The following is a 9,447-nucleotide window of genomic DNA, read 5'->3' on the forward strand; positions in this document are numbered from 1 at the left end:
CTTTGCCTAAACTGAAGGATATCACTTCTAAGCTTATTGGTCTTGTGAGTTGGGAAAAACTTCTTAAGGAAGACAACTATGAACTGTTCCCATGAGGTTATGGAATTTGTGGGTAATCCATACAACCACTTCTTAGCTTGGTCTTTCAATGCAAAAGTGATAAACCTAAGCTTAACAGCATCATCAGAAAGCTGTTGAATCTTAATTAGAACACATACCTCTTCAAATTCCCTTAGAAATAGGTATGCATCCTCAGAGGTCAACCCATGGAAGTGGGGCAACATAGTGATGTATTGAGATTTGAGTTCAAAATTATTGTCCTGGGCTTGTGGTAGAACTATGCAGGAAGGTTGGGCTGTTCTAGCAGGGTAGAACCTATCTTTCAGAGATTTAAATGAAGGATTTTGCTGTTGGTCTCCCATATTGAAGGGTTTTAAAGATAGCAAACGTATAGGGTCACTACTTGTTGGATCTCTTCTTTCTAACCGATTTTTAGTATTACGTACCCACTTAACACTCATACAACAGAAAACTACCCACAATTAAAGTAAGACAAGCACAAAAGAATGGATAGCAAAACTTTTTTTTTTATGCTTTTTGATTTTTTTTTTTTTGGTTTTTGGGAGCTTACCGGTAAGGATCCGGGGTTGCTTAGGTCAATTCCTGAGGTACTGCTACAGGGCGAAACCTGTCTTTATCATATTGTGAGGCATGACGACCTCCACTGATACAACTATTATTACAAGTTATTCTTCTCAGGAATTCAATAAAAGAAAAGGAAAAATATAAAACAAAGCAAATAAAGCACTCCGATTTACCAAAAGAAAGTGAAAAATAACATGGAACTATCTCCCCGGTAATGGCGCCAAAAACTTGTTTGAGATTTAAAATGTAACCGCAAGCATACGGATCAGTGTAGCTACGGGTCGAACACCGGGAGAGCAACCACTTTATTTTTTAATTTCTTTTAATAATGCGAAAGTGAACCGATTAATGGTATGATCTAATTCTAATTATCGTCCTAAACTTATGTATCTAAAATAACGTCCTAACCATTCGTCATCTAAGAATTTAAAGACGCAAGCCACGCTATTAAAATTAAATAAATAAATAACTGAAAATAAACAACCCACGCAATTAAAAAAAACAATAAAGAAAAAAAATGCTGAAATAAAAATAAAGTAAAAGAAAGGGGATAAAGCTAGAGAGAGACTCACAAGTAGGTTTCTCTACTTAGCCCGAGGGATGCATAATAATATGAGCTTCCCTACTTTACCAGAGAGTCACTCTTACAAGGGTTACTCTACTTGGCTTTAGGGAAAATGAGACAATTAAAATAAAAGCAATAAATTGATGGTTCTATGGCTAGGAGAGCCAACACATACACTAGCCATGAACCTTGGGGGAAAGGGATAGCAATAATGTAACGACTGAAAATAAAAATCATAAATTAAGAAAGAAAGGGTAGTCAGAAGAGGGAATGAGAGGGGAGAGAGAAGATTACTGAAGGAGTCTACTTACTTGAACTTCAACTCTTGAACTGAAAACTTGATCGATTTGAGATACTGCCAGTACTAAAACCAAATCTGAAATTTCTAGTACTAGAGAAAACAAATCTTAAAAAAAAAAATTGCTCCACGGCTCATGATCTTGTCACCTAGATCTAAGCCTAAAACTATAACTTAAAAAATTACAACTCAATTGCATAAATCATAAACATAAAAGGCTGAATAAGAATAAAAGAGTGCTTGCATTAATTGACATAAAAAACTATTACAAAAGTGATTAAATCAAAAATAGAGAAGAACTAAAACTAAAGAGTGAGAGAGGGAGAGAGAGAAGAAAACTAAGCATAAACTAGAAAATAAACTAAGGGGAATAATAATTAGGAGGGGGGAGGAAGGGGCTTTTGTCTTGCCTCATTCCTTTTACAAGTCTTCTTTAAGAAAAGAAAGAAAATAAAATAAAATAAAATCTTGGTAAAAATCCTCATTCTCTGAGATATTGTGTGAGGAAGGAGAGAATCCATTTCCAAAATTAAAAAAATCTATTCATTCTTTGCAATATTAACCAATATCTTGCAATCTTGATTAAATCAGAAAAGAATCTCTGCATAGCATCTTCAAGATCTTGTGAGGTGGTAAGGAGAGAGAATAATCTCAGAGAGGATGTGGTACCAATGAGTGGGTCCCACCTTTGGACTGGTTCTTGATTCACTTTATGCACTTTCTCTTGTAAATTTGGAAACTAAAAAAAAGAAAAGAAAAATAAAAGTAGTACTATCCAAAGTGGGGAAAAATGTACAGTTATATCTCTAAGATTTCACACATTATTGTGCTCATCAACAACAAAACATGAATGGTGTAATTCAAAATTAACTTCATTATCTTGAGCAAATTTCTGAACTAAAATTAACGGTTTTGTAATGGATTGAACATGCAATATGTTAAATAAACGAAAGGAAAGAGATGGAAAATTAAAAGGAATGGAAATAGAACCGATGTGATGAATAAGAAGCCCCTTTCCATAGGCCAACATGGCGACTATCATTACTATATGTTTTGTTTTTTGATCATATGGGAATGCTTGAATGTAAATCATGTACATCCTATGTATATTTTGTGCTTACAATTTACTTTGTTGATTTCTAACCAAAAAAAAAAAATGATGGAATAGAGTATTTGAATGTATATTTATGGTCTGAAGCTTTAATTTTAAGAAAAAAAAAAAAAAAAAAAACTGCTTTAATTTTGTTCTATAGGCCCAATGCTGACTTGGAATATTTTTACGAGCTTGCAACTGATATGAAGAACCTATGAATTCCTCTAAATTCCTTTGTAGTACAGAACCTTAGGCTCCGTTTAGTTGCAAGGGGAATTGAAGGGAAGTGAAATTTTCATATTTAAAAAGGAAATGTTTATAATCATTATCCTATGTGACTATATCATTAACTTCAAATTATTCTATATTCGATTATTAAATTTCACTTTACTTAGCATCCAAAACCCTTTGTTATAATATGTAAAATAAAAATTACATGTAAAATGTGCCATTATTAAATATGATTAAAAAATTTAAGTAGTTTATATAATCACATGGGATCATATGGAGTAAGGATTATAAAAGTTTCTTTTTAAATATGAAAATTTTACTTCCCTTTCCCTTAAATATCCCTTACAACCAAATATAGCCTTATGTAATTCCAACTGCTTGTAAATTTTGTTTGATGATCAATTACTATAGTTATCATGTATGTTAAAATCTCTTCATGTTGAAGATGCTTATGCTTTTAGGTGGCTACCAAAAGTAATGGTGTTGTCTAGTATCCAAGGCACCAATGGGGTTGGTAGCCTAGTGGTGAAAATGCCCTTAATCGATCACCGCTCGATCGATTGGTTGTGGGTTTGAGTCTTGGTATGCCCACTATTGCCCATTGATCCTCCAGAAGTGCTGTTTGCCATACAGGACTTGTTCTGGGGCTATGATCAATACCATGGAGTACCCTTTTTTCATTACCAAAAAAAAAAAAAAAAAAAAAAAAAAAAAAATAAAAAAAAATAATAATAATAAAATAATAATCTAGTGTCCTAGGCTGAATGAAAAGCCATCAAATTTTTTTTTTTTTTTGGAAGGGGGTTGTTACTTAAATGTACTGTCACTGAATTCAATGGAGTTTTTAATATTTCTGAAAATTGCAATGAGCTAGCCGTTTGAAAATTTGTGGTTTGATGTCCAGTCCTGGCAGTCCGGTTTTTAGAACTATCTATGAAACATTTGACACTTCAATGAATCAGAGCTGTCCGGTGCTAGTGGAGGCCTTCAAATTTACTGATTCTCGCTGAGGATAGGCTGAATCACCCTTTAAATTTATACAGAAGGAAGAACATATAAAAGAATATTCTGTTGTTACTAAAAAACGATTATTAATTTGAGGTTTGTTCTTACATCTGCATCTGTTGGGAGAACTCTTCATTTTCGAAAGAACAAGAACAATAATCACCCTTCTTCAATTAAAAAAAAAAGCAAAAAAGAAAGAAAAAGAGCGATTATAATTTGTTCAAGGAACAAGAACAATAATCAGCTCTCTTCTTCAATTAAAGCACAAAAAAAGAAAAGAGAGATAATTTTCATTTGTTCATGCCCATTGCGTTCTTGACAGATTCCGTAGCTCCTCCTGCTTTGGATTTCATTTGCTGGCCAGTCTGCACACAATGAAAGTAAAATATATTGAGAGTCCTGATAAAGAAATCCTAGCCATGCAATTAGTTGAAAGTTATTTTACTGTTGGGAAAATAATTGTATAGGGAAAAAAGGGTTGAACCTCTTGACACGATTGCTTGGCAGAATTGACAGCATCGTTTCCCTTATCCATCATCTGGTCCTTGCTTATCTGCACGAGAAAGAAAAAGAATGCTCTCATAGACCATACATAACATCATCATGCACCCATGTGCTAACATATCATATTCATCATGCATGGGCTACTACTCATGCATCAAGCAAATTAACATGAAACATTTAAAACATTGATTACCTGAGCATCGCCAGCTTTCTCGCTGAGGTTCTGAGTCTGGGATTTGTCAGCCATTTTAAATTTCTCAACACAAACACAAGCACACACCAAAGCAATTTGAGAGTTTTGAGACTCAATAAGAGAGTTAGTTTTGATAATGCAAAACCAATTGATGGAGGTGGAAAATTTATAGTCTCCAACGATGATCCTCCTTTTGACAAGTGTATTCATAAAATGAGAAAAAGTTGCCACTTGTTAGATCGATTTATGGCATGGTGCAGGTTTCTTGGAGAGCAGAAGCAGATGATTCAAACTGCTCGTACGGTAAATAGGTGCCATGTGTCCAACCTCGTTACAAAGGTAACCTTCTGTTAACTTTTTTATTCAAAATTTTAAATATTTTATATTTTCCCTATTTTGAGGAATTTGAAATTATTCAGATTTTATTAACTATTTTTATCTCCTCTTTTGTGGGGAGTTTCAAATCGTGGATATCTTCCACGTCTCTTTATATATATCCCAATCATTACTTTGTTAATCATGTGTGACTGAAAGTCATTACAAGCAATGTTATAGTAATCGGACTCATCAATCCATCTCTCCTCATGTGTCCCACTTTAATTGGAATTGAACGTTACAAAAACAATCTCTTAAGATAAACTATTATCGATTTTCATATATATATATATATATATATATTTTTTCAATATTATCTCCAGAAATCTCAAAAACGTCTCTCTCTCTCTCTCTCTCTCTCTCTCTCTCTCTCTCTCTCTCCGTTTTCCTCCAATTTCAAACCTGTTTTAGTAACTGAAGTATCGTTTTTCTTCGTTTTCTTCGAGTGTTGATCACCGTCTTTGTGGGTGAAGATCATCTACAATGAAGCATAAGAAATTTTGAGAGAAGAATTAGCTAAAGGTACGTATTTCTAGGCACAAATATATTTTTGATGGATGTGCAAAGGCATATCCAAAAACATAAAATTGAAGTTGTAGAACAAATCCAATAAAATCAAGAAGGAAGAAAATTTATTAGGGGAATTTACTCTCAATCTCCCATACTCAGATAGATTGATGAGTTCGATTACTATACCCTTGCTTGTAATGGTTTTCAGTCATACATGTACTCACACATGATCAACAAAGTGATAGTGAGAATCTTAATAAGAGAGAGAGAGAGAGAGAGAGAGAGAGAGAGAGAGAGAGAGAGAGAGAGAGACGTGAAAGATATTCACAATTTGAAACTCTCCACTCTCCACAAATAGAGGGGATAAAAAAGGTTAATAAAATTGAATAATTTCAAATTCCTCAAAAATAGGGAAAATAAAAAAAGATTTAAAAATTTCAACAACAAAAATAACGGAAAATTACCTCCGTAAGGAGGTTGGACACATGACACCTATTTACCGTACGAGCAGCTGATTTAAACTACTCGTACGAGTAGATGATCCGCTCTCATTTCTCTTGAGCCTCTTACGATGAGGAAAGTGATTATTCACGTACGTGAACAATCTTGATCCGCGGATATGACATCTATTAAATGAGGAGAGAGAAAATATATATCATATCCATAGACCAAAGTCGTTCATGTACATTCACCTACGTGAATATTCCCTGTTCTCTCTTAGAACTAGTTGGCCGGGAATACGGGGTCATAGCCAACTTTGTTCCTACTTCAAGGGTGTAAGAAGCAAAAGCTTACAACGGCTTCTAACACGTGGGCCCACTGTCCTACCTTGACCACTGAAACGGTTGAAAGTTTTCTGTTATGATCCGTTTGCTTGGGCGTTGTTCTCTGATTCTCTCTCTCCCCAGTGTTTTTCGGGTTCTATTCCTGGTCCAACCCACCCAACTAAGCCCTTTTATAGTTGGGAGGGACCCTACACGGACAGTCTAGGATGGCATTCTCAGACAATCCACTATCACTGTCACAGGATTTTTTTTTTCCTTTTGTAAGAGTTGATTAGGTCATTCTCACTATCCAATAGATTGGCAATAGTCTTTAATAAAATAAATGGTAATCGTCTAAGGTAGGTCATATTATTTTCTCATGTATCTCAACTCTATGGCAGCATTGCAACTGAAGCTTCTTTTTTTTCCTTTATTTATTTAAATGGTGTTGAAGCCACTTTTCACTTTGCTGCATATTGGAAATGTTCGATCGGATCCATATTAGTGGATAGATTTGTTTTGGTAGGAGGAGATTAGGTTTTTGGGTGGCGGCCTTGCATCTGGTGGGTAGCCACCAGATGCAGGGAAGCAACGATTGATTACCGACTTTTGATAGTCTCCGGCTAGGCACTAGACTGTGGGAGAGCCCTCCTTGGCTAAGGCTGCTGTGGGTGAAATCATGATCACAGCGGATCCTCTTCCAAAGAAGTTATATTCCAAAGTGGTGGGAGGTGCGTTACTGGATGTGGATGAACTGCCCGATCCAATACATGCTGGTAACCTTACAAAGATTGTGATACCACAAGAAGCATACGAGGAGCAGCTGCAGCGTTATCGCTTTGCCCTTGTGGCTAGGATAAATTTTTGATATATTTCATTAGATGTGGTCAGGAAGGAAGTTGTGGAAAACTGGAAGCTCAAGGACAGGGTATATATTTCTCCAATGGGATTGGGCTACTCTCTCTTTCGGTTTGAGTCTGAAAAAGACATGGCCAATGTGGAAGAAAAGTCCCATTAAGATAGGTGGACAGTTCATTCGCTTCCAGCGTTGGAAACCAGACTTTAGCATCCATGAGAGGAACGCAATTACAAGATTGGTCTGGATTCGTTTCCCAGAATTGCTGTTTGAATACTAGCACGAAAATATTTTATTTTCCATGATGAAAGTGGTGTGGCAGCCACTAGACATTGACAAGAGATCGAGAAACGCCTCCATAGGAAATTATGCTCGAATTCTTGTGGAGATGGAGGTCACCGATCAAAGTCTTAAGGAAATCCAAGTGGAGAGGCAGCAACCTGGAACTGGCGACTTATTCTGGTTTAAGCAAAAGATCATCTATGAAGATGATATGAGTCAATGCGGATTTTGCAAGCGTGTTGGGCACACTGTTCAGAACTGTAAAGAGAAAAAAATTGCAGATGCTAAACACAATGACAAAGTCACCTCTGGTGGTGTCATAGGGGAGATCTGGGTGGAGAAGAAGCTTTCAGGGGGGGTTGATGTGGAGGTTTCCGGCAAGAGTCAAGAAGAGTCCAGATTAGGAAAATCTCCTAATTTGAATTCGCCATCCTTATCTTCCAAAACTGTTCTAGCGAATCAAGGAAGCATGCACTTATCTCGTTCATTAGAAGGGAATATTGTCATTGACCTGCTGATTCCAACAGGATATTCCAAAGATCTCTTGCGAGAGAATCCAATTGCGGATTGGAAAGAGAATGATTCTAATATGGAAGGGTTGGGTAGCCCTCATGGATCGGGTAACCCACATGGGTTGCCTCTTGTCGAGGCTGATCGTTCCAGTGAGGTGCATTCGGCTTTAGTTCAATGTGGCCTTCTGTAGGCACAAGGCGTTGATTCTGAACAGGCGGAGCACATCATTCATACCATCACGCCTAGCGCTATTGATAATGGCCTTCTCACACTTTATTACCCTGACGTTTCTACCATTGATGTGCGTACCCACTTCTAAATATATAAGGGGGACGAAGAAGGCTGCTGCCCGAGCTGCCTTAAGCAATATTCTAAAGGAAAAGCACCTTGATATTATATGTATCGCAGAAACTATGGTGGAGGTAGATTCTTTCCCTGCTATTTATTTTAATAACTTGGGTTATGATTCTAATCTGATTCACAATATTAGAACTGATAAGCCCCCTAACCTGTGGATCATATGGAAGAGATCATTAAATAAGCCTATTGTAGTTTCCAGGTCTGAGCAATTCATAACCCTGTCTGTTATTTGGCGGCATCAGTCTATTTTTTTTTTTTCTCATTTTTCCATGCGAGCTGCTTTCGAGCTGCTAGAAGAGACCTCTGGATTGATCTCACTGCAACTCCAGTTGGTTCCTCTCCATGGCTTGTAGTTGGGGATTTTAATGCAACACTTGCATTGCATGAAAAGAGATGTCCAGGTGCTTTTAATTTGGGATCTACATCTGAATTCAATGCTGCTATTGATGCCTGTAATTTGATTCAAATTCCCTCCCGTGGGTGCTAATTTACATGGTCCAACAACAGAAAGAGAGGGAATGTCATGGCAGTACTTGATAGAAGTTTCTGTAATGAAGATTGGCTCACTTTTTTCCAAGATTGTGCTCAGGAAGTGTTGCATCGATTTTCTTCTGATCATGCCCCTTTATGCATTACCTCGGAAGCTGTTTTGAAGCCTTTAAATTGTCCATTTAGGATCCAAAAATTCTGGATGGAGCATGAAGGATTTATAAAGGTGGTTGAAGATTCCTGGAAGGAGGCTGTGAGTGGATCTCCTACATATGTCCTAGCTCAAAAACTGAAACGCCTGAAACCTGTGTTAGGGGGGTGGGCTAGATCAGTTTTTCCAAATCTAGATGTGGAGTTAAAAGCTGCAAAGTAGGAGCTAGATAAAATTCAGGTTCAGATTGATCAAGCTGGCATCGATGATCATCTTTTTAATTTGGAGGTAGATCCAAAAACTAGGTATCTTAAAGCTCTTCACTACAATGAAAAGTTGTGGGCAGGAAAGGAAAGAAACAAGTGGCTTAACCAAGGTGACCGTAATACCAGGTTTTTCCATTTATCTGCTAAAATTAGAAGAGCCAAGAATGCTATTTGGTCTTTGAAAAAGGTAGATGGGAATTTTGTCTCTCATCCTGATGAGCTTGTTGATCATATGGTGGAGTTCTATGAGTCTTTTCATAGAGTAAGTCCAATTGTTGATCATGGAGTGCTATTGAATTGCATTCCTCGAGTGCTTGATGATTTGGATATCAATAAATTGGAAGCTA

General features: G+C 36.7%; 1 long non-coding RNA gene across 1 annotated transcript; it reads right to left on the minus strand.

Moving 5' to 3' along the window:
* Window positions 1-3,903: 3,903 nt before the first annotated feature.
* On the minus strand, window positions 3,904-4,663 carry LOC122078542. The gene is made up of 3 exons (XR_006140101.1): window positions 4,535-4,663; window positions 4,322-4,390; window positions 3,904-4,202 (listed from the first exon to the last, which is right to left on the minus strand). It is a non-coding gene; the product is annotated as an uncharacterized LOC122078542 (long non-coding RNA).
* Window positions 4,664-9,447: the final 4,784 nt, after the last annotated feature.

Source organism: Macadamia integrifolia, chromosome 5 (assembly GCF_013358625.1).
Source record: "Macadamia integrifolia cultivar HAES 741 chromosome 5, SCU_Mint_v3, whole genome shotgun sequence".
NCBI lineage: Eukaryota > Viridiplantae > Streptophyta > Magnoliopsida > Proteales > Proteaceae > Macadamia > Macadamia integrifolia.